Source organism: Salvelinus sp. IW2-2015, linkage group LG14, assembly GCF_002910315.2.
Source record: "Salvelinus sp. IW2-2015 linkage group LG14, ASM291031v2, whole genome shotgun sequence".
Classification (NCBI taxonomy): domain Eukaryota; kingdom Metazoa; phylum Chordata; class Actinopteri; order Salmoniformes; family Salmonidae; genus Salvelinus; species Salvelinus sp. IW2-2015.
The window spans coordinates 47,915,345-47,940,263 of NC_036854.1; the positions used below are offsets into that span (position 1 = coordinate 47,915,345).

Sequence of the window (24,919 nt, forward strand, 5' to 3'; positions counted from 1 at the left end):
TGCCCTGCCCAAATTAGTTCTGTTTTTACTCAACAGATTAAATTCAAACCAGTATTTAAGAAACTTGAGAGTTGTTATTATTTTCCTTATCCAATAGTATAATAATATGCATATTGTATTGATTTAGAATAAAGAGTACGAGGCTGGTTTTTTAAATTGGCAACGGTTTTTTTCCAAAGTGAAAAACAAGCGGCCCCCCTATTGCTTGATATCTGGCAGTGGTTATTTCAAAGTTTATGACTACTATGGTATGATCTTGAAATATCCCTGATGGGCAAAAACCTGGTTGAAATAGCAACCTTTATCTGCTGCAAAACACTGGTTGATGACATAAATATAATAGATATAAGATAGACCCCCATCCACTATAGCTCTTTTGTGAGCTGAATTGAGGTGAAGCATTTATGTTCCCTCACTCAAGCCACTTATGACTGTAGGGACTATCCTCAAGTGGGGTTAAATGAGTCCTTTGCCTCAAGATGTTAGAGTTTGGGGGTTGTATCATATAGCGAATCAAATAGGGGGGACTATAGCTAAATATTTAAATTGGCCACAAGGCAATGTGCGTTTGTGGAATGTAGAGTTGTTTCGAGAACGTAACATGGTTGTGCCAATACATATTTGGTCTTGTAGTTGTATATGTTGCCATTGAGACTAAGATAAAACACGCAGATAGATTTATATATTCTAAAGAAGGGTCAGAGAACTGCTTAAAACTGATGTGATACTCTAGATAGGCCATTCTCATCGAATTCTTTCCTCCTCTCTCGAGCTAGATCCGACTTCACTTACTTTGCACATGTAACCGGCAGTAACATTAGCGACTCAACGTAATGTGACAGTGTCTTGTCTTTGGTAAGCATGAGTTAGATCTCCGCTCGGCTTCCGACTCTTTGTCTGCTGTCTAGATTATACCTACGTGTGTTATGAACTTGACTATGCTAGGAAAAGTGTCATGTTGTCCCTCTTTCGGGGATCTTTATTGATATCGTATAGATAATATGATTGTAATGTGTTTAATGATAATGTAGCATGTTGTTTATGTAAAGGGGGGGTGGTGGGGGTGTGCTTTTTGTAAATGGATCTATCAAAGTTTGCCTCGATAGGTGGTAAGAGATCTGTTTGGTTATATATTTAAGTCTGGTAGACTGCATAGCGAGTTTGGAACGGGAACTGGGTTCAACTATGTATAGCGGAGTGTAGACGTCAGAAAGATACATTATGAGGAAGATCCAAGCGCATTCAATAAGTAAGATGCAATCCAGCGTATGTATGTTCGTCCTATCCCGTCGCACGGAATCACCTGGTAACGTTGCCTTTGTGCTTTCTGGCGGTAGAAGAAGCGCGAAGCTGATCTCTTCTCTAGTGTTTTTGTGGAAGCGGTGCCAACGTGCGACACACGGCAGCAGGCAACACACACTGGCCTGGAATTTCAGAGGGGTTTGGGGTATCATCTTGGCAGCCCGAGAGCAGAACACTCATTTTGGTCTGCAACCAAATTAACCAGTTGTGTGGCAGACCGTGCACTAGGCAGATATGGGGCCTCTACCTGGTTACCAATTCGGACATACGCGGTACTACTTTGCTGCGTTTCTTGTGGCTCTGACGATTGTGTGAAATGGATCGTTCCCCAATGTAGACGGCGCAGTCCTAAAAGATTTTGAGCTTGTCCAGGCTGCGTTGCTGCGCTGTGAATGTTGGGTATGGGCTAGTTAAAATACCTCTGCACTTGCGGCTTAGCAGCAGAATGTATGCAACTTTGTCTCGAGGTTGTTACTCAATGGTGGGGACATAAAGTACGAGTCAGAACGAGGAAACTCAGCAACCATAATTTCATTCTTTGAGTCCAAGAAACACGCTATGATTGATGGCTCTTTTCCACGCAATGAGATCATAATCGGAGTAAGATGTGCTAAAAAAATCGTTTCTTTTGAAAAAAAATTCGAAATATATACACTGGATAGAGCATATATTAGCTACTTTACTCCTTACATAGGTGGATACAATACTCGTTTCCATGCACTGGGAGCGTTTATGCCGTTAAGTTTGTAGTTTGTCCCCCACCTTCACAGTCTTCCGAGCCAATCACTCTAGTTCAACGACATTTCGTGTCGCCCGTGGTAGAATGTAGAGATAATCAACCAACATTCCCTTCTTCTTCCTTGGTTACTGCAACTAGGTGTGATGCCTTGTTGAATGGCGAGGAAAGAGTTAATAGTACCCTTAACTGATTATCAATATCTTCTAACTTCTCATCAAGTGCTGTTCTTAAACTTTGAGTCCTGTGTTTGTTCAGTATCAATCACAGACATAAGGAGAGCATTATAATGCCAATAATGCTGAGTGATGATAAATTACGCGCGCCACTCCAACTTTTGGTCGCCTGTTTTGTTTCAACTTTCATCATAGAACAGGTGGATGCCTGAAACCTCTGCTAAAATGTAGAAGACCAGAAACATTGTACTGATCTTGTTGATCTGGTTAGATCACTTTATAAGGACAAATTATCAATACTTTGATCCGTGATCCGTCTTCCAAAGATATACAAAAATTGGCAATTGTGATTGCTTTGTAAAGCTAGTGCAATCTATTCGTATATCACACGCAAGAAAGGGAATGAACTAAATAATCCTGCGACTGTATTCGTTCCACATAGAGTTCAAACGAATAAATGCGCTAGGGCTTCGCTAAAGTCCGGATTATGCTTGATCATGCCTCAATGGCCACCCATGGTACCAAACGGCAATAGTCTGTCACGCGCACCCGTTCGTGGAGGACCAAGAACTTCTATTCATTTCGCACCGTGCATATGGTTATTGCTAATCTACGGACATGGTATAAACACCTTTATCAATTTGATCTACCTCACTGCTATAGGACTCGGCGCAGGAGTTTATCTGATCACACTCGGATTGGGGGATATATTAATCCTGCACGATGCAGAGAACCTGGTTGAGAATTGCGAAAAGACAGCTGATGTAGTCAATTTGATTTTGCTTATTTCGAGAGTGCAGCGATTGGATTTGGTGTATAAGGACCCTCCAGCTTGCCTTTGGGTTTATTGTTACTTTCCATCTCTGCAACAGCAGACACACAAACCTAGCCTCATCGGTCTAAATTGACATCGATTAAGCGATATGAATTGGAACCAGGTCAGCAGGCTGCATTTACGGTAGTATCCGTGGAGGAGTATGACATTGTGAAATTGACCTATAGACTCAAGCTATAAAGGCTTTGGAATTGGGTACGCTGTAATTTTTAAGACAAAAAAAATTATAGTACTGGTTTTTGTGGATTGTTGTGACATGGCTCAGTTAGACCCACTATGACAGCTATGCCTAATTTATAATGACCTACCTATGTACCTCGCACTAGAACAACACGAAAGACCCTTCCTCTTCAAATAGTGAAATTCGGATGTGTCGCATTTCTAGTATAGGATATGCATATTTCCCGCTTCCTGTCCCAATTCCAAAACTGAAAAGTCCGCTAGAGAAACTACCACTGCGAGTTGTGTTTTACAAAAACTAAGGTGGCAAAAAGCTGGGTTGATCTTCTGGCCCAAACATGACTCGAAAGGACTGGACCAGGTGATAAACAATCAGCAGAATAATCTGTACCGTTCTTATTTGCGAATCTCGCGCTACCGACGCATAGTTTTCATAAAATACAGCCTTCAATTTCAGTGGAGTACGAGGTTCCAGATGATGAAGTGCATGAGTCCTGAGCGGGGAAAAGGAGAAAAGAGGATCAAATCAGGATATTCAGACGGTCCAATATTACATGGGACAACACAGTGATGGTGTAGGTGATACATGTAATTGTAATACCATTGGTCATGGTGATCTACAGATCACTAGATATCCCGCACTCCCGCAGGATATGTCTGGTGTAAGCACACAAGTATAATGGACATAGACTGAGCTTCCTTCAGGAGTCGCTTATGGCTGCGGTGAGGGGTCAGAAGCTGTATAGTAAGGATGACCTCCTTTTGTACCTAGAGATCTCTCTGAGCGGCTACCGAGATACCAGCTTTAGCCCGATAGCTGAGTGCCACGGAGATGAACCTAGTTCTATGGACCTTAGGGTGGCTTGGAGGTCTATATGCAAGAGGCCCTCCCTTCTGAAACACGCCTTGGCGTTGACTTCAGTCTCGACCGCTCGTAAGTAAACTCTGTGAACGCAGCGAGGACGTGAACCAAGGCGCAGCGTGGATAACAATACAATACATATCTCTTATGTACAGTGGACGACTGAAATAAACAAAACGACAAACACGATACAACTAGACAAAAACCATAAACTCGATGAAACGTGGAAGGCTTCCTATTACAACTAAACAAAAGTTTGCAGACACACCAGGCCGCCTTCAGGAACGCTGAGTTAGACAATCCACCACTAAATCTACTAAATGAAAACTCGTGTGTTGACATGCCCCCTTAATATGGCTCCAATTCATGAAGAACGTAGAACAGCTGTCTCAATTGAGAACCATCTAGCCAACCATAGACGACTAACAATACGTGGACTCAGCCGAAACTCACACGGGACACCTGCCAGAATGTAAATCATTCACCAAGCAGACCTAGATATTCTCAAGTCCTTACCAAAACACAAGTACGAATTGCCCCACTCAAGATGCTCACACCAGCCCTCGACCCCTGAGACTTCATGGTGATAGATAAAGATAATTACATAAGAATAACCTAAGGGCCGAGAGCGCGATTGACTCTAGGCATCTATCAGTGCAGCGTTTCTAGTCCAATAGGTTAGGAAGTGCTTGGCCTCGTTAGTCCGCGATGCTCAACTGTGGTCTCGTCTAAGAGGGCCTCACCGCACTTATCGTTCTGTTGAATTACCGTGTCGTGTGTGGTTCGCAGCCGCAGCAGTATAATCGCTACCAGGACAAGTGGGGCGTGCAAGGTATTCGACAATGGGTGCAAAGCGCTTAGGTAAAGAACTTGACTATCCCTTTGCCTGCACACGGAGTCTTTAGGAGAGAAGCCCATACAATACACTCATCTTCTCTTGACGTGCAGAGGAATTAGGCTTATTTGTAGAATCGCCATGCTCCTGGGTTCTTGGTGTCTATAGAACAGAAGCTAAGCTCTTTTGGCTAGATGCTTGTGAGACCTGTTATGTTATAGTTCACTTGGTTCGAACATGGGGACCACCAAGGCACTTGAAGGTTCTCACCTGCTCTCCTACACTGCAGCACCTTCGATAGAAAACATGGGGGCGCTCTAGCCTCGGTCCTCCATTTCCCTCACCTCTGTTCAGATACACAATCCATTTCGCTTAATTTACCTTGACTCCGCTCCCTATAGGCTTGTTCGTCATTCCGTCGTGATTTACAGGTCTTAACGCGACTGTTGTGTCACATCGGCAAAGAAATTTTTAACAAGTGTTGGTGTGTCATGTAGACAATGCTGTAATTGTTTTGCCTAACCCTACACCTTGCCTACCCAACCTGGGGTCGGCCTCGTACAGGGAAGTCAGGATCCAGTTTGCAGAAGGGCAGGGTATTGTTTTTAGTCCCTGAGGGAGCTTAAGCTTAATGTATGGAAGAGATCATTTTGAGGATTCTCCTCTCTATTCGATAACAACAAGAATGAATCTGTTATTAACAATCGTGACCTAACGAAGGAGGAGGATAAAAGAAGCAGGAATGTAGAATCCCTAAACCAGACTTCAAATCAATAAGTGCTAAGGTCACCTCGGGACTAAACACCTCCCTCTGCCAACTGGATTCTGGACTTCCTGCACGAGCTCCGACCCCAACGCCAGTTGGCATTGCGAGATAATGTGATAACAAACGACTGACTCCAACTCACCAAATCAGTGACTACAATTTGCCGATGTACCAACAGTGGTTGGCCTCCTCAAAACCCCGCACAATGAACGAGGACAGCCTATAAGGGGGAGGTCAGAAGATAATGGAGATGATTGTGGACTACGGGAAAAGGAAGGCATAGACTCGGGAAGCCCACAAGCTGCGCGCCATTCTCTCAATTGGACTCGAAGGTCCTGTGCAGCTCTGTGGAACGGGAGGGTTGAGACTTTCAAGTGCCTTGGTGTCCCATCACCACAAATACACAAGGTCAAGCAGACCAAAACAGTGTGCACCGAACGCCCCAGAAGGACATAGAGGGCATAATGGGAAAGAAAGAGACTATATGTTCCCACCTACAGGAGACTATTTTCTGTGCTCGCGGTTCTCCCCCGAGATTCGAAAAATGGTTTTCTCACAGCTTGACAACCACTAGTCGGGGAGAGATCCAACGCTAGCCACTGGGGTGTACGTTGTCGAAATACACTGGCTTCTCGCGCCCTCCCTCTGCGAACCTCACAAGGCCACTCTGCATGTAAGCGATAAGCCTCAGGATGCGACGGCCAGGTAAACACTTGCAGTGTGGGGCCAGCTGGTTCCTACCATTTGCAGCCACGACCTTAATACTGGTCACGCCCTGGCGCCTGTCACGTTCTCAAATCCTTTCAATGTTTTTCTTTCATTATTATTTTAAGTCAGAGATGCATGTTGCGAGTACTGACGACTATAGCAGTACGGTTGGGAGGGGACTGTAGAATGTTGTTTTTCTGCTAATCTAGGCTCCGACGAGAAGAGCTGGTTTTTCTCGTTTAAGTTTTATGGGGCAAGTGTCTAGTTCTCCAAGGGGATGGTGAGGATGTTGTATTGAGTGCCTTCATGTCTATGGGTTGCCCTAAGATTGGTTCTCAAATTAGAGACGAAGCTGGGTCCTATGTTGTCTCTGATTGGGGAGCCATATTTTAGGCACCATAGTGCCCAAGATGTTAGGATTGAGTTCTTGGTAAGGGTGGAAATTATGTCACCTATGCTCTCTACAGTCTGCTTCGCCTATCTTGGTCAAACTCTATTAGTAATCAATAAGACTTGCACGATTCGATTGATCGTGGAAGGCTTTCTCTATAGATGTTCTTTGTGTCTACGATTTTGAGGTGTAGATAGTATGTGTTCCCGCTCGTTTATTTCGTTTGTTTTCATCGTCATTAATAAAGAAGTGTATTTGTCCACTTAATTCCAGCATAGCGGCCTTGGTCTCATACTCTCTTCAAAGGTTCGCTTACGAGGGCAGTGGACAAAGGGTTATGACCAAAGTATAGTGTCGTGTGTATAAACAGAGGAAAGGCCCTTATAGCACCTTCCCAGCCGCGACCCTCGTATTACAGTCCAATATGACTGTTCCCATCTGGTAGCACCAAACTGAATGGGTCACCCCGAGCCAAGACACGGGTAACGCGTGGTGAAGAAGGCGCAGCAGCGCCGGATGCTGTCCAATAGCTACCTAGGTCCACAGAGGTCGAGGTTATTTCGCCGACTGAACAGGCATCCTAACTTCCTGCCTCCCTGAAAAGCCAATTCAAAGACTCCTGAACATCTAGTTCAAATGGCTAAACCCGACTTATCTGAGGGGAAATAGTAAAGAATGGGTAATTGAAATACTCCAAAACACATGGTTGCAGGTTATTTTGATGCCATTCCATTTGTGGAATCCTTTCCTGGCCCCTCAGAAGCCCCTACTGGAATCTATCACTAAATTAAGTTTGGAAATATACACGTGGAATTCAATAAGGGATTTTGCTTTTCACTACTGGGTCCAGTCTGTCATGGAAAAGACCAAGGTGTTTCCTACTTTGTTTTGTACACTCAGTGGGTCATACAGATATGATGACAGGAGAATACTGGATGAAGGTGGACATTAACAATTGGAGAGAAGGGTCTGTTGTGTTTGTCTATGGCATCCAACCGAGCATTAATGATGTTATCAACTTTGGGTGTGTCCCAAACAAATAATCTATATTTTTTGTTAAACAAGACCAATTCAAAGCCCTTATAGCATTATGTCTATTCTGTCTTACTCAGAATCGTAGCCCTGCCTGACTGTTAAAATGCTTTTAGTCCATGACAGTTGCTTTGGTTTGTGTGTTTTGTGCAGAGAAAGTAAAACAGGCAGTTGGAAGTCTAAAATCCCCCTATAAAATAACTTTACTCTCTTTTCTTCCTCAGGTCCTCAGGTCAGGAATTAAATCCGATCAAGTGGTAGATCGCCGTTTAGCAGGGTTTGACATTTAAAGGTAATTTCGAGATAATGCAACATCCAACTTTGTGGGAATGAGGTTCTCCACAACGTGGGGAAAACATTGCCTTTTGAACCAGGTGCATAGCTTGACCAAGCATATCCCGGATTGAATCCCAGCCTTAATGTTGTTGAACTCTGGTGAAATACATTCAGGTTTAAGTAATCCTTTCCTTTGATGTCAGTCCATAGCTTAACAAAGCTCAAGATTTGCCAATTTTTGTTATATCTTTTTGAAAAGGAAATAAAGAAATATCCTAGATATCTAACCAGAATCCAACCGGATGAAACAATGTTTCTGAGTCCTTTACATGCCAAATGTGCCATTCCACTGTTTTTCTATGATGGGAAATACAGCGAAAGCATCTTATTTATCAACAGCATGCAATCCCTTTGGTTCTGATGGATGAAAGGCAAGTTTAGAACAGCCACTGAATTGAGAAGTTAGAGAATAGTTCAGGTATATTATTCTGTTGATTAAAGTTAACAGGTTGAAAGGAGAGGGATTGGTGACTCCTATCTACCAGACATATTTACTGATTGTGGAGGATGGTTGAAGGAAACTAACAACTGACCAAACAGTTTGGAAAAAGGTTGATCCTAATTGAAAAATTTTAACTCATCACAGTTTTTGTTTTTTTTAAATTTTGCCTGACGTTAAGCATAGAACCATACTGTTAAAAATGTGATAAGGGTTGTAGTTTCCTCGTGTGGGGTACCCACCATTTTTAACAAGGTGCATACATTTCTGGCTTGCTAAACAGCGGGTAATTGGTTACACACACACATACACAACACCATGCACACTTCATTAGGACTGGGAATGACAATCATTCAACGACATCGGGCAAGGCAACCGCCAGCAATTTAGTGTATGTGAATGGGAAACAGGAAGGGATACCTAGTCAGTTGCACAACTGAATGCGTTCAACCAAATTATGTCCTTCCGCATTTAACCCAACCCCTCTGAATCAGGCGTGGTGTGCCCGTGGCCCGGACGTTGTGACGCTTACAAACACTGAAGAGACAGCTTTGAGCTTTCTTACCCCAAGCACAGACTTACAGTGCGGAGAAGACGACCATACACTCGATTGCTCTACTAATGCTTGGATCTCTCAAATTGTCCTTTCTGAAGCACTCCCGCTATCCAGATCAGTCTTTCAAAACGCGACACACGTTTTAACACACTAGCCACATTAGGTCTTCAAACCCCCACCCCCCCTTCAACACTTTTTTTCCAATTAACAACGATCATCTATTCTAGTGGTTCAATTAAGATCCCCCGAGAGGCAAACTGTTCCTTCAGCAAGATCAAGTCAAACAGATGATATTAGAAAACAGAGGGAAGCGAGCGGAGATCTAACTCATGCTCAAGGACAAGAACTGTCACATTACTTGAGTGTAATGTTGCTGGCGGTTCATGGAAAGGAAGTGAAGATCTATTATCGAGAGAGAGAGAGAGAGAAGAATGGATATTGTAGCACATTTTTAGAGTTGCCTGCCCTGAAACGGTTTTCTTGTCACCTATCAAGATCAACACCAGCTACTTTGTCATTATAATCATAGTAACAGTAACACATAACAAACTCTTAACCCTTCGAGTCCCTCGTCAGTGTAAACTATCATAGTGGGCACAACTGGTTGAAATATGTCATTTCAACCAGGTTTTGCAGCAGAAAAGGTGCTATTTCAACCAGGTTTTTGCCCACAAGGGATATTTCAAGATCATACCATAGTTAGATCATCTTTGAAATAACACTGCCAGAGATATCAAGCAATAGGGGGGCGCTGTTTTCACTTTGGAAAAAACCGTGCCCAATTTAAACCAGCCTCGTACTCTATTCTAGATCATACAATATGCATATTATTATTACTATTGGATAGAAAAACACTCTCAAGTTTCTAAAACTGTTTGAATTATATCTGTGAGTAAAACAGAACTAATTTGGCAGCAAACTTCCATACAGGAAGTGAAAAATCTGAAACCAAGGCTCTGTTTCAGGGCTGCCTATTCAACTGGCTTTTAATTTATCGATATACATGCACTTCATACGCCTTCCACTAGATGTCAACAGGTAGTGGAAGGTGGAATGGGTGCCTTGCTTGATCTGGAGGTCGAACAAGAGCTTTTGGAGTGACAGGTTCTGCCATTTTGTCAGTTATTTCGTATTTCTGTGGAATATGTAGAATCCAACAGGGCGGAGAATATGTGAGCGCTGTCTCACAATAATGTATTTTGTATGTTGTAGTAAAGTTATTTTAGAAAATCAACACAGCGGTTGCATTAAGAACCAGTGTATCTTTCATTTGCCATACAACAAGTATTTTTATGTAAAGTTTATGATGAGTTCTTTGGTCAGATTAGGTGAGTGTCCAAAATATCTCCGGACTTCTGGAAATGTTGCTACGTATTCACAATGTATAACCACGATTTGCAGCTCTAAATATGCACATTTTCGAACAAAACATAAATGTATTGTATAACTTGATGTTATAAGACTGTCATCTGATGAAGTTGTCCCAAAGGTTAGTGATTAATTTTATATTTATTGCTGGTTTTTGCGAAAAGCTACCTTTGGCGGTGAAATAATGCGGTTGCGTGTTTGGCTATTGTGGTAAGCTAATATAATTCTATATTGTGTTTTCCCTGTAAAACACTTTAAAAAATCTGAAATTATTGGCTGGATTCACAAGGTGTTTATCTTTCATTTGCTGTACACCATGTATTTTTCATAAATGTTTTATGATGAGTATTTATGTATTTCACGTTGCTCTCTGTAATTATTCTGGCTGCTTTGATGCTATTTTTGATGGTGGCTACAATGTAAACTATGATTTATACCTCAAATATGCACATTTTCGAACAAAACATAAATGTATTGTATAACATGTATAAGACTGTCTTCTGATTAAGTTGTTTCTGGTTAGTGCTAATTATATCTCTTTTTGTCGGTTTTGTGAAAGCTACCTAGGCGGTGGAAACATGGTGAAAATATGCGGTTGTGTGTTTGGCTATTGTGGTTAGCTAATATAAATACATATTGTGTTTTCGCTGTAAAACATTTTAAAAATCGGAAATGATGGCTGGATTCACAAGATGTTATCTTTCATTTGCTGTATTGGACTAGTGATTTCATGAAAATTATATTATATGATATCCCTGTCCGTTAGGCTAGGCTATGCTAGTCAGCTTTTTTGATGAGGAGGATCCCGGATCCGGGATGGTATCACTGAAAGGTTAATAAGATTATACATGTTGTCAAGGGACATGTATGGTGAAAGTGAGGGGCGTCCCCTTAAACAATCACATCAAATACTTCTATTTCCCTTCAGGTCCCTCTATACCACGCACACGCGCACGCGCACACGCACACACACACAACACACACACACACACACACAACACACACACACACACACACACAACACACACACACACACACACACACACACACACACACAACACACACACACACACAACACACACCTCTGTTGCCAGGCAGTGGAAAAGAGAAAAACAGCCAAACCTAGGCAGGCCTGAGAGTTTTAGTATAACTCATATGAGAACCTTACCTGAGCAGCTTAGCTCTTCCCCAGGGCTGCAGAGCTGGTTTAAACAGCATCATGCATACGCTGACAACAGTCATTATAACTGTATCATGTAGACCCTGACTACTACTGCTATACACTGTACTGTGTATACCCTGAATACCGCTATAGGCAGTGCTGATACTGTGTTATATATGTATACTGTACTGTCTACTGTGCTAATACTCTCTCTCTCTTTACTGTAGCACAGCGACAGCAAAAGCACCATAGATCCTTGTGTTGTGAAACTGGTGCAGAGGTAGCTAGCTACTAGAGATAAAATCCATGCTCTGTGTACCGAATACTGAGCCTCCTATCATGTAAAGAGAGCCACCCATAGACATTATTTACTTAACAACTACCCAGTTTATAACCAATCAACAGCCAACCACCCAGAGAATAATATAGTTAAAAGGTAATGTCCCAAATGGCACCTTCATTATTCATAGAGCCCCATAGGGCTCTGGTCAAAAGTAGTGTACTACATAGAGCATAGATAGGGTCGCAGCCAATTTGGGATGCAGACAAAGGCTTATCTGAGCTCAGAGGCAAACAATGGCAGGCTACAGCTATATCCCGTCATTAGTTACTAAGGAAGGGCCTTACCGTGGGTTCAAAGACTTACACCTACGTTCCAAATGGCAATTTTTGTAGGGTTGATACATTTTTCGTAATAGAAAATCATCAAATACACTACGAGTTTTACATTTCCTGCACTATAAAGGGAATAGGGCGCCATTTAGGCACCAGCTACACCATCAATGGGGATCAACGGAATAGCAGCATTGATTGGTCATTAATCAGTCAATGCGACCGGATTGTTAGCTCACTGAGTGGATTATAAATGGCTATTTCAGTAGGAAAATCTCCCAGCTTGTCCCTGTGTGCATACAGACAATACATTCTAAAACAGTCCTTAATTTCAAGGGAAAAAATTTGTCTATACTACAGTATATTTCTTCTTCTAAGTTAAAATAGCTGATAATTCTTTGAGTATAAACCAATTATAAACCCTAATTCAAGAGTTTCATTTTCTCAGTAAGGCTCTCTTGACAAACATGAAACAAATCATGAGCTACAACATTCAGCTTTCGCACATGCGTTCTGCCTTTACTTGGTACAACAGAAATAGATTTAAAGAGCACTGCTACGTTATATGGAATAGCTTGGATTACAGTAACTCTCTGCTCATAAATCTATTCATGTCTAGTATGACATTATGAGTGGATCATAGTTCTTCTCTCTCTCTCTCTCATATATTGAGGTGAAGAAAGGAGAGAGATATTTCATCTGACTCGTTGGCGTGCAGCGGTGGACAGCTCTGGCTAGTGAAAACACAAACAGATCGATGAGATGATTGGCACCACACGACAATCCCGGCCCTTGGGCAGCCCAGACACTCCATCTTCGTCCCAAATGGCATCATATTCCCTATGTAGTGCACTACTTGTGACCAGAGCCCTTTGGGAATAGGGTGCCATATGGGATGAAAACACTCACTGGCACTGACTGAAATTCATCCATCAATATGGGACACACTCATGCCCCCCCCCCCCCCCCCTCCCACCCCCTCACCCCCTCTCTCATCTCAATCAACTTCACACACGACCATTATGTAGGCCAACTCACACACACAGTATCAAACACACACACGCTATTTAACACCCTCCTAGATCCTTGGGTACACATTCTATCCACCCTAGTACGCACATGAAAATACAGTGATGAAAGCTACGAAAACCACTTATATCTTTCCAGAGGGAACGGCCTCTGTAAGTGAAATGGAAAAACGTAGAAAAAGGCTAACATTGATATATAGTGACAATAAATTAGCTTTGCTAGCGCATTAAATCCTCCACCCTCTGGGACCCTGCAGCTATTAATTCCTTTTTGAGGACAGTCAGCTATCAAGCGTTTTTCTTCCTTTTCATTCCCACTGGAAACATTCCCAGATGTTGGCAAGTCAACAGCCTTTAATATTCCTCTACCCCCTCATCGCATCTCGTATCCCCCCTCGTTTCTGGCAAACTCAAACGCTGAAAAATTAGCGCCGTCTATGCTTCTCTTCTGACAGATGAGGTGGCCTTTGTGATGTACGTGATTTCTCCAAACTGCACGACAACAGGCACAAAGCAGCAACGTCAAAGCAATGCGCTTCCTGACAGATATCCCAGCAAAACTCTGAAGAAATGACCAACCCAAACAGGTAAGAAATTCGAACTCTCGTGGACAATACTGATTCGGTTCTACACAAAGATCATCAAGTCCATCCTCACCTCCTCGTTTGGGAATGAGTAAGCCCGCTCTAAGGGCAAACTGCAGCAGATTGTCCTATCTGCTAAGAGGTTCATCAGCTGCCACCTGCCCTCCATCGAGGTCCTGCACGACTCCAGGGAAAGGAAGAGTACAGGAAAGATCATTCCTGACCCCTTCAACCCCCTCTTCCAAAAACTCCCTTCTGGGAAACAGTTCAGGGCCCAGTTTCCCAAAAGCATAATAAGGCTAAGTTCATTGTTAGATGAAGTATTCTATATGCAGCCATGACAGAAAGATAAATGTGGTCAGAGACCCACTAAAGCAGCACCGCACCCTCAAGACGTTGAGCCTGCCTGGCAGAGTTGGTCCTAACAGAGCCAAAGCCTCCAGATGGGTGAGCATAATATACAAGGAATTTCTCAAAGCTGCTAATGAGAACCTTGACTACCTTAAACCTAGCCGGTGGGGATTCCGGTGGGGTGACCCAACCCAGGTAGTAGCAGTGCTGGCAACACTAGCTGCACTAACCCATGGGGAGGGGGGTCACACTCTGACAAGGGGGGAAATTATTGTGGCCCTGGTGGCACAACATAATTAAAGGTCTGACTGCACAGAGATGCTTGGGAAAATGGTCACAATGGGGGACCAGCGTGTGTGTATTTCAGGAGAAAGGGGTGTATCTGAGCTCCATCAGCTAAGACATTGGTTAATCAAATCTCCCCATTCTTGCTCAATTTTGCATGCCTTCTCAAACAGCTACAACTGAATAGGCATTCGCACATCAAGTCCTTTAGGCTCGGGGATGGAACAACTGAGCTTGTTGTTGTTTGTGGAGGAAGGGTGGGGAGTGTGTGTGTGTGTGTGTGTGTGTGTGTGTGTGTGTGTGTGTGTGTGTGTGTGTGTGTGTGTGTGTGTGTGTGTGTGTGTGTATCCCACACCTGTTGCTATGGGGGAAAGATGTTAGGGACAATATAGGATGAATCACAATAATTGTTTTCTAAAATAATAATTGCTTGCCAAAAATGTAATTTTTGTAATGGCAATCCTGGTTATAGGTAGCAATCCTTCACATGAACTGCCTACATTATTACGCATATTGTTCATTAATTGTGGAAATTAAGATAAGCAAGATTTTTTGAATGTACACTACCAGTCAAAATTTAAGAGCACCTACTCATTCAAGGGTTTTTCTTTATTTTTACTATTTTCTACATTGTAGAATAGTATTGAAGACATCAAAACTATAAAATAACACATTTGGATTCATGTAGTAACCAAAAAAGTGTTAAACAAATCAAAATATATTTTATACTTGAGATTCTTCAAAGTAGACACCCTTTGCCTTGATGACAGCTCTGCACACGCTTTGCATTCTTTCAACCAGCTTCACCTGGAATGCTTTTCCAATAGTCTTGAAGGAGTTCCCACATATGCTTAGCACTTTTTGGCTGCTTTTCCTTCACTCTGCTGTCCGACTCATCCCAAACCATCTCAATTTGGTTGAGGTTGGGGGATTGTGGAGGCCAGGTCATCTGATGCAGCACTCCATTGCCTAGTTAGATAAAGGTTCAATAACATTTTTAAAAACTATCCTTTTTGGTAAAATAGCCCTTACACAGCCTGGAGGTGTGTTGGGTCATTGTCAAACAAATGATAGTCCCACTAAGTCCAAACCAGATTTGATGGCATATCGCTGCAGAATGCTGTGGTAGCCATGCTGGTTAAGTGTGAATTCTAAATTCTAAATAAATCACAGACAGTGTCAACAGCAAAGCACCCCCACACCATAACACCTCCTCCTCCATGCTTTATGGTGGGAAAAACACATGCAGAGATCATCCGTTCACCCACACGGCGTCTCACTAAGACACAGTTGTGGGAAACAAAAATCTCAAATTTGGACTCCAGACCAAAAGGACACATTTCAACCGGTCTAATGTCCATTGCTCGTGTTTCTTGGCTCAAGCAAGTCTCTTCTTATTATCGGTGTCTTTTAGTAGTGGTTTCTTTGCAGAAATTCGACCACGAAGGCCTGATTCACACTGTGTCCTCTGAACGGTTGATGTTGAGATGTCTGTTAATTGAACTCTGTGAAGCATTTATTTGCCCTGCAATTTCTGAGGCTGTTAACTCTAATGAARGTATCCTCTGCAACAGAGCTAACTATGGGTCTTACATTCCTGTGGCGTTCCTCATGAGAGCCAGTTTCATCATAGCGCTTGATGGTTTTTGTGACTGCACTTGAAGAAACTTTCAAAGTTCTTGAAATGTCCCGTATTGACATGACTTAAAGTAATGATGGACTGTCCTTTCTCTTTGCTTATTTGAGCTGTTCTTTCCATAAAATAGACTTGGTCTTTTATCAAATAGGGCTATCTTCTGTATACACCCCTACCTTGTCACAACACAACTGATTGGCTCAAACGCATAAAGAAGGAAATAAATTCCACAAATGAACTTTTAAGAAGGCACACCTGTTAATTGAAATGCATTGCATTCAACCTCATGAAGCTGGTTGAGAGAATGCCAAGAGTGTGGAAAGCTGTCATCAAGGCAAAGGGTGGCAATTTGAAGAATATAAAATATATATTGATTTGTTTAACACTTTTTTGGTTATTTCATGATTCCATATGTGTTATTTCATAGTTTTGATGTCTTCACAATTATTCTACAATGTAGAAAATAGTAAAAATAAAGAAAAACCCTTGAATGAGTAGTTGTTCTAAAACGTTTGACCGGTGGTGTATCTGTTTAAAATAACTGTATATAATACAATTGAGGTGYGGCTGTTGGAAATGCTTTTGGCAGTTAATGTGCTTCTGTTCTGTGGGTGGCACTGTGTGCTATTTTTTAAGGATAGGTTCCAGGTCTCTTAGGGGCCCTGGGATCCGGGGGGACCGGGGTGGTCTGCCGGTCACTGGGACGACAACCCAACTTGGGATAGGTTTAGGTTTTAGCGGGTGGAATGGTGGAGAAGAATTGGAGGTTTACTTAGTAACAATGCAAATATCATGGTACAGCTACAGTTGAAGTCGGACGTTTACATACACCTTAGCCAAATACATTTAAACTCAGTTTTTCACAATTCTTGACATTTAATCCTAGTAAAAAATCCCTGTCTTAGGTCAGTTAGGATCACCACTGTATATTAAGAATGTGAAATGTCAGAATAATAGTAGAGAGACTGATTTATTTAAGCTTTTATTTCTTTCATCACATTCCCAGTGGGTCATAAGTTTACATACACTCAATTAGTATTTGGTAGCATTGCCTTTAAATTGCTTAACTTGGGTCAAACATTTCGGGTAGCCTTCCACAAGCTTCCCACAATAAGTTGGGTGAATTCCTCCTGACAGAGGCCTGCTTGCTCACACACGCTTTTTCAGTTCTGCCCACATATTTTRTACAGGATTGAGGTTAGTGCTTCATGATGGCCACTCCAATACCTTGACTTTGTTGTTCTTAAGCCATTTTGCCACAACTTTGTAAGTATGCTTGGAGTTATTGTCTATTTGGAAGACCCTTTCACGACCAAGCTTTAACTTCCTGACTGATGTCTTGAGATGTTGCTTCAATATATCCACATAATTTTCCAACCTTATGATGTTATCTATTTTGTGAAGTGCACCAATCTCTCCTGCAGCAAAGCACCCCCACAACATGATGCTGCCACCCCCGTGCTTCACGGTTGGGATGATGTTCTTCGGCTTGCAAGCCTCCCCCTTTTTCCTCCAAACCTAACGATGGTCATTATGGCCAAACAGTTCTATTTTTGTTTCATCAGACCAGAGGACATTTCTCCAAAAAGTATGATCTTTGTCCCCATGTGCCGTGGGAAACCGTAGTCTGGCTTTAATATGGCGGTGTAACGGCTGTCGTCTTCCTCCTCCTCGGACGAGGACTACATCAAACGAATGAACAGCCAAAACAGTCCCGTGTGGTGCACAGACACGAAAGACACAGGAGACAATTACCCACCAACAAACAGTGTGAACAGCCAACCTATATATGGTTCTCAATCAGAGGAAAACGTCAAACACCTGTCTCTGATTGAGAACCATATAAGGCTGATTACAAGACCTAAACATAGAAACACAAAACATAGAAATGCCCACCCACACTCACGCCCTGACCGACTTAACACATACAAAACAACAGAAAATAGGTCAGGAACGTGACAGGCGGTTTCGGAGCAGTGGCTTCTTCCTTGCTGAGTGGCCTTTCAGGTTACGTCGATATAGGACTCGTTTTACTGTGGATATAGATACTTTTGTACCTGTTTTCTCCAGCATCTTCACATGTTCCTTTGCTGTTGTTCTGGGATTGATTTGCACTTTTCGCACCAAAGTACGTTCATCTCTAGGAGACAGAACACATCTCCTTCCTGAGCGGTATGACAGCTACGTGGTCCCATGGTGTTTATACTTGCGTACTATTGTTTGTCCAGATGAACGTGGTACCTTCAGGCATTTCGAAATTGCTCCTAAGGATGAACAAGACTTGCGGAGATCTACATTTTTTTTCTGAGGTATTGGCTGATTTCTTTGGATTTTTTGGATGATGTCAAGCAAGGAGGCGCTGAGTTTGGAGGTAGGCCTTGAAATACATCCACAGGTACACCTTCAATTGATTCAAATGATGTCAATTAGCCTATCAGAAGTTTCTAAAGCCATGATATAATTTTCTAAGCTTTTTAAAGGCACAGTCAACTTAGTGTATGTAAACTTCTGACCCACTGGAATTGTGATACAGTGAATGATAAGTTAAATAATCTGTCTGTAAACAATTGTTGGAAAAATTACTTGTGTCATGCACAAAGTAGATGTCCTAACCGACTTGCCAAAACTATAGTTTGTTAACAAGAAATGTGTGGAGTGGTTGAAAAACGAGTTTTAATGACTGCAACCTAAGTGTATGTAAACTTTCGACTTCAGCAGTAGGTACATGGTTGCAAAGGGCATCAGTGTCATAACAGCGCGATTTGCCAAGGCAGGATACTCTGAGCGCGGCCCAATCCAGAAATCTGGCAGTGGCTTGTGATTAAAATACATTTTCAAAGAACTGCTTGTTGCAATTTCGATGAGGCTCACTTGTTCAGATATCAGTAAGTGGACTGGAGGCAGGGCATGAACGGGATAACAAATCCAGTTGTTTGTGTCATCCGTTTTGGGAAAGTACCTACGTAATTGCGCAGCCATCTCACTCGGGTGCTTCGCTATATCACATTTGACATTGTCCGTAAGCCTGAGTTCATTTGCACACAAAGAATCATACAATGATGTAAAGACCTGTCTGTTGTCCAGAGAACAGCTCCAACTTCTTAATCACAGCCTCAATTTTGTCCCGCACATTGAACATAGTTGCGGAGAGTCATCAGGCGAGAAAAAACATCACCCTGATAGGCCAGTCACGTGAGAAACTCGTGCATCATGCACGCGGTCAGACAAGTGAAAATGATGATCAGTCAAGAAAACTTTAAGCTCGTCTCTCAATTCAAAAAATCATATCAATACTTTCCACCTTGATAACCAGCACACTTCTTTCTGTATGTTGTAAAAGCGGTACATAGTCGCTGCCCATATCATTGCATAGCGCAGAAAATACACGAGAGTTCAGTGGCCTTGCTTTAACAAAGATAACCATTTTCACTGTAGTGTCCAAAAAGTCTGTCAGGCATTCCCTTAGCAGCAAGAGCTTCGGGAGCAACTGCTTGCACGCGCGTTACCACTCCACTATATCTCCCTGTCATGGCTTTGCGCCATCAGTACAGATACTAACACATCTTGACCACCAAAGTCCATTTGATGTCACAAAGCTGTCCAGTACTTTAAAAATATCCTCTCATGTTGTCCTGGGTTCCAGTGGTTTGCAGAAGAGGATGTCTTCCTTAATTGACCGCCCCATAAACGTAACGGACATATACCAGGAGCTGTGCCAGGCCCACCACGTCTGTTGACTCATCCAGCTGTAACACATAGAATTCACTGGCTTATATGTGAAGCATTAATTGTTTCAAAACATATCCTGATATGTCACTGATGCGTCATGAAACAGTGTTGTTTGATSAAGGCATTGTCTGTATAGTTTTTTTGGCCTTTTCCCCCAGCACTGATCCAACATSCCTGTCTGTTGTTTGGTGCTTTCCAGGGCAAGGGGGCAGTAGCTCTTCGGCTGCATCAGATTCACAACTGTCAGTGTCCATGCCAGCTGGGCTAACAACAAATGTAGAATTACTGATGCTAGCATTGGATGTGCTCGTGGAAGCAAAACAACTTGTGTCGTCGACAGGTGTAGGTGTAGTACTGCTGMTAGTAGCAGCAGTGCACTATAGAGAGAATATAGTGCCATTTTGAAAGCAACCACAGCAGCATCAGTCTGAATGGACCCTAATGAATGTAACGGCGAATGTTCTGTTTCCACTGTACGCTACCCTTCGTTCACACACACACRTCCGCAGTGTGAGAGACAGAAATCAGCATAGTAACAAAAGCATTTAGTGGGCTAATCAATGGGAATGACACACTATGAGCTGGTCTTTAAAGAGCCAGGCAAAAAGACATTAAGAGGAGTCAATAAAACACACACCGCAGCCCACACACAGTCAATGAAAGACACATAGAGGACCTATAGAATGCACAGTCAGCAAAGCCAATCAATGTGGAGCAGCGGCACACACATAATCAGAGAGGGGGAAGTCATACTATGTCAGTCAGGTACACACACACACACACACACGTCATACATCCCAGTCCAGCTGCTGTCTGTCACAATAGAAACACGCCTAATTATATCCTAGCTATGTCTCTCTTGGGGATATAACACAGGAGATATATATTCAAATCGAAGGTTGAATCTGAAAACTGAACCTGGGGTCAGAGGACTCCAGATAACCTCAATTTCTCCTGGCGTTTGGAGCAGTCGTTGTCATGGTAACAAGACACCCCCAAAAAATTCAGATTGATCAATTCTATGACTTATTAACCAAAATAAAATAGGTATATCCTCTTTAGTAAAAGCCCCATGTACTCCAATGTWWAAAAAAAAWAATCTGTATGTGTTACAAACAGGGTTAAGAACTTGTACAGAAAGCTGATGGTTATCTGCAGATTCTTTGGGTGGTCAGCTACAACCACAGATGGAGCGGAGCAGGCAGATTGGTTTACTATTTATTCMAACGCAAATGGCAATAGAAATATATACTCACACAGGAAGATGATAAGAAGGAACACCCTGATAGATATGCTATCCTTTGTGAGACAGCGGTGCATCTGTAGCTGTATGATATGAGGCGATGAGACGACGGTGGTTAGTGCTTTGGTGGACGGGAAGGAGGAATCGAGAGATAAAAAAAACACCCTCTCTCTCTCTTTCTCTCTCACTCTCTCATTCTCTCTCAATTCAATGTACAATTCAATTCTCTCTCTCTCTCCTTTCTCTGCCCCCCAACCTCTATCTCTCTCTCTCTCTTTCCCTATGCCCCCCCCCCCCCTTCGTTCTCCCCCTCCCTCTGTCTTTTTCTCTCATTCTCTGTCTATAAATCCTGATCTATACTATCCCTGGTGCCTTACACAATGCCTTCAGAATGTATTCACACCCCAGACTTTTTACACACTTTGGTGTGTTACAGCCTGAATTTAAAATGGATTAAATAGAGATGTCACTGGCCTACACACCATACCCCATAATGTCAAGCAGTATTATGTTTGACAAATGTTTACAAAAGCTGAAATGTCTTGAGTCAATTAGTATTCAACCCCTTTTTTTATGACAAGCCTAAATAAATAAGTTCAGGAATAAAAACCTGCTTAACAAGTCACATGCATGGACTCTGTGTGCAATAATAGAATGGCCCTGTAAGGTCCCAGAGATTCTATAAGGTCCCTCAGTCGAGCAGGTAACGTCAAACACAGATTCAACCAAAAAGACTATGGAGGTTTTCCAATGCCTCGCAAAGAAGGGCACCTATTGGTAGATTGGCAATTCCGTTGCCGGAGTGGAAGGAAACTGTTCAGGGATTTCAACGTGAGACCAATGGTGACTTTAAAACAGTTACAGAGTATAATGGCTGTGATAGGAGAAAACTGAGGACGGATCCACAATATTATAGTTACTTCACAATACTAACCTAATTGACAGAGTGAAAAGAAGYAAGACTATACAGAATAAAACATATTCCAAAACATGCATCCTGTTTGCAACAAGGKAATAAAATAAAGTACTGCAAAGAATGTGTCCATAAAGACCAATCTGAAAGCCACACCCCCAATAGACCACATCTCCTGAAAATAACCTATGGATWATATAAAAAAAGACCCATATGCTGGGTCAACCCAGCATGAAAGTGAATAAAAACCCAATTGAGGGTTAAATTATCCCATGTTTGGATAATCCAAATGCGTGACCTGTTGGGGGCGTGGCATTCATATAGTTCATTTTTGGCCAACCGTGAGAGTAAATGTCATTCATGTTCATCATGTTAAGTTTGTTCACTGCAGTTCTCAATTTTCCTTCAAAAGATCTGCACAGTATGTTTCTTAATACAAAATGAATAACATTTCAATATTACAACTATACCAACATTGGGCTATGCCTTGCCACTTTTTTTATTTTTTTATTAGACAAGTCTTTTATTAGCATGATATGACCATTCACTAGTGTAGCACATTCAGTTTCAATGTTTTGGCACCGGTAATAGTATACCACATATTACAGTGTGCATTGATACTGCATGTGTATTCACACAGCCATTCTTACTTTTCTCCACCTTTCTAAAATGTTTTTGTAAAAACATTTCGTTATTTCAGAAGAAAAACATGACAAATAATTCCAACAGGACATTTGTGCACACTTACAAATGTATACCCGCATGGTACAAAGAGAACATTAAAATCAGTAAACTATCTAATTATCATTATGGGCCAAATTCTTACTTACATGCACATAGCCTTAATTGTTCTCTCACAATTTAAAAAGTTGTAAACTGTTCTTGTACTGTAAACAAACAAAAAAATATATYAACATAATGAAATGCAAGCCTTGTAAGTAAAATTGACAAATATCTCTGGTGCACACATATTTTGTGAATCTTCAAGTGTGATGTGTGAACTYAACAACTCTAGCAAAACTTTTTCCAGCTATTTTTTGGGGTGATGAAGAAGCCCATGCTGGCCAGTGCGAGCCAGGACAGCTCAGCCGCAAGGTCCTCTGCTAGGGGACTCTCTACTAGGCAAAGTCCTGAGGAGTTACCATGGGTTTCACTGGACAACTTGAAGTAGACACCAAAGGCATCAGTGCTTAGGCACATCGAAACTCCTGAGAGGATGGGAAGCTTTCTTCCAGCGCAGTCCATGACCAATGCTGCTACAGCAGCGAACACCACCTGGATTGCTGCTACTACCACCGTAGCAACGTTGCTGTTCTTAAAATGGGCTTCCTAAAAGATATTCTCAGCATAGAACATGATGGCYTTGATACTGGTGAGCTGTTGGAAGAGGATCAACATGACGCCCACTCCAAGGGGTTTGTAAACTCCCGGGTCCTTAAGCTCATGCCTAGACACTTGTGTACAATTAATTTACACTACAAAAAGTGTTAGGGTCAATTTTAACATGGGTTGACAACAGAATAGATTAACCAGAATGACATTTACTCTCATGGTTGGCCAAAAATAACTATCTGAAAGCCACACCCCTACTAAGTATTCTGATCTGACCTGGGGGATCATAGCTCAATAACCCAGCATCAACAACCCAACCTAAAGAAAACAATGGGTTGTTGTGACCCAACATGCTGGGTCAATGTGTTCTGTCCAATATTTACCCAAATTGGGTTGTTTTTAACCCAGCATTTCTTTACCCAGCAGTTTATCTGCAAACAAGTTAGCTAGCTTGTTGGCTTCGTCTGCTCTGTTTTTGTTAATGGCAGCTATAATGTTAGCATACAAGTGACTTTCACTTCCTCTCCAGCACTGGGGCAGCAGGGTCATTCGACGAGATGGGATTTAACGCAAAAACAAACATTGCCCAGGAGGTCAGCCCAAGGTGGCTCAGGGCTCAACCCCCCTGTTTTCGTTCAAAGTGAAAACACTAGTGATGTTACGCTTGATACCAGAGCTCTGAGGCATGCGTCGAAGTCGCTAAGCAGTTTCCTTCGAAGAAGTGTGCCGATTCCTGTATCACTTTATCAGAAGCATGTGAACAATGACGTTTGAAGCTGTGTTTCGTTGAATAACCAACTGATTGGTTTGGAATTGGTTTAGTAGAGGGAAAAAAGGCTACTTATTATTGACGTCATCAATAATAAGTTGGCTTCTCTAAATTATTTTCAAGACAATTGGCCGGAAAGCCTCAATGCTTCAGGAAGCTTCATTTCCCCATCACTAGAAAACCCTACAGAAAAAGTTTGACAACATAGGGCTGCAAACAACCTGTGGATTCCTGCTTTAACTACAACAACATCCTCAGTAATGGTTACAGAAACTGTGAGATGTGTTTTTTTTWATCAACCTTAAATTAATGCTGACTGTAAAATCGCTCTGGACAAAATGTAAATGTTGCTAAATGCCCAAAATATAAATGTAAACATGAACACTTGTGAAGCACACTGCTGAGTATTATTCTAGTGAGCTCCACCCTCAAATGACTTTTAATTTTGATCAAATTTGGCCTTGTTTCGGCAGACGCTCATATTCAAAGCAACTTACAGTCAGTGAATTGAACTAAGGTATATAAACAAGAACATATAACAGTCATAGCAAGTAAAAAGATCATGTTACTGTAACCAAGAATGTTAGTGTAGTTAAGCGGGCTACTTAGAAAATACAAATTAAATGTATTCCAATAAAAAAATTACAAAATACATGAATTGTGCTTCAGGCCAGTGAATTACAATTTACAAAATAGGTATTGAAACTATTGAAATACCTATATGAAATATATGTAACAGAAATGCTGCCTGCA

General features: G+C 42.0%; 1 protein-coding gene across 2 annotated transcripts in view; it reads right to left on the reverse strand.

Moving 5' to 3' along the window:
- LOC111973382 (E3 ubiquitin-protein ligase RNF152) overlaps positions 1-24,919 on the reverse strand; it is a 67,921-nt gene that overhangs the window by 19,184 nt on the left and 23,818 nt on the right. The window contains exon 1 of one of the 2 annotated variants that reach the window (XM_070446712.1): positions 21,166-21,250. The exons of the other annotated variant lie outside the window; for it this stretch is intronic. The gene's annotated coding sequence lies outside the window, so the exon portion shown is untranslated. Of the gene's footprint in view, positions 1-21,165; positions 21,251-24,919 lie in introns of those variants that run through there. 2 annotated transcript variants of the gene reach the window in all.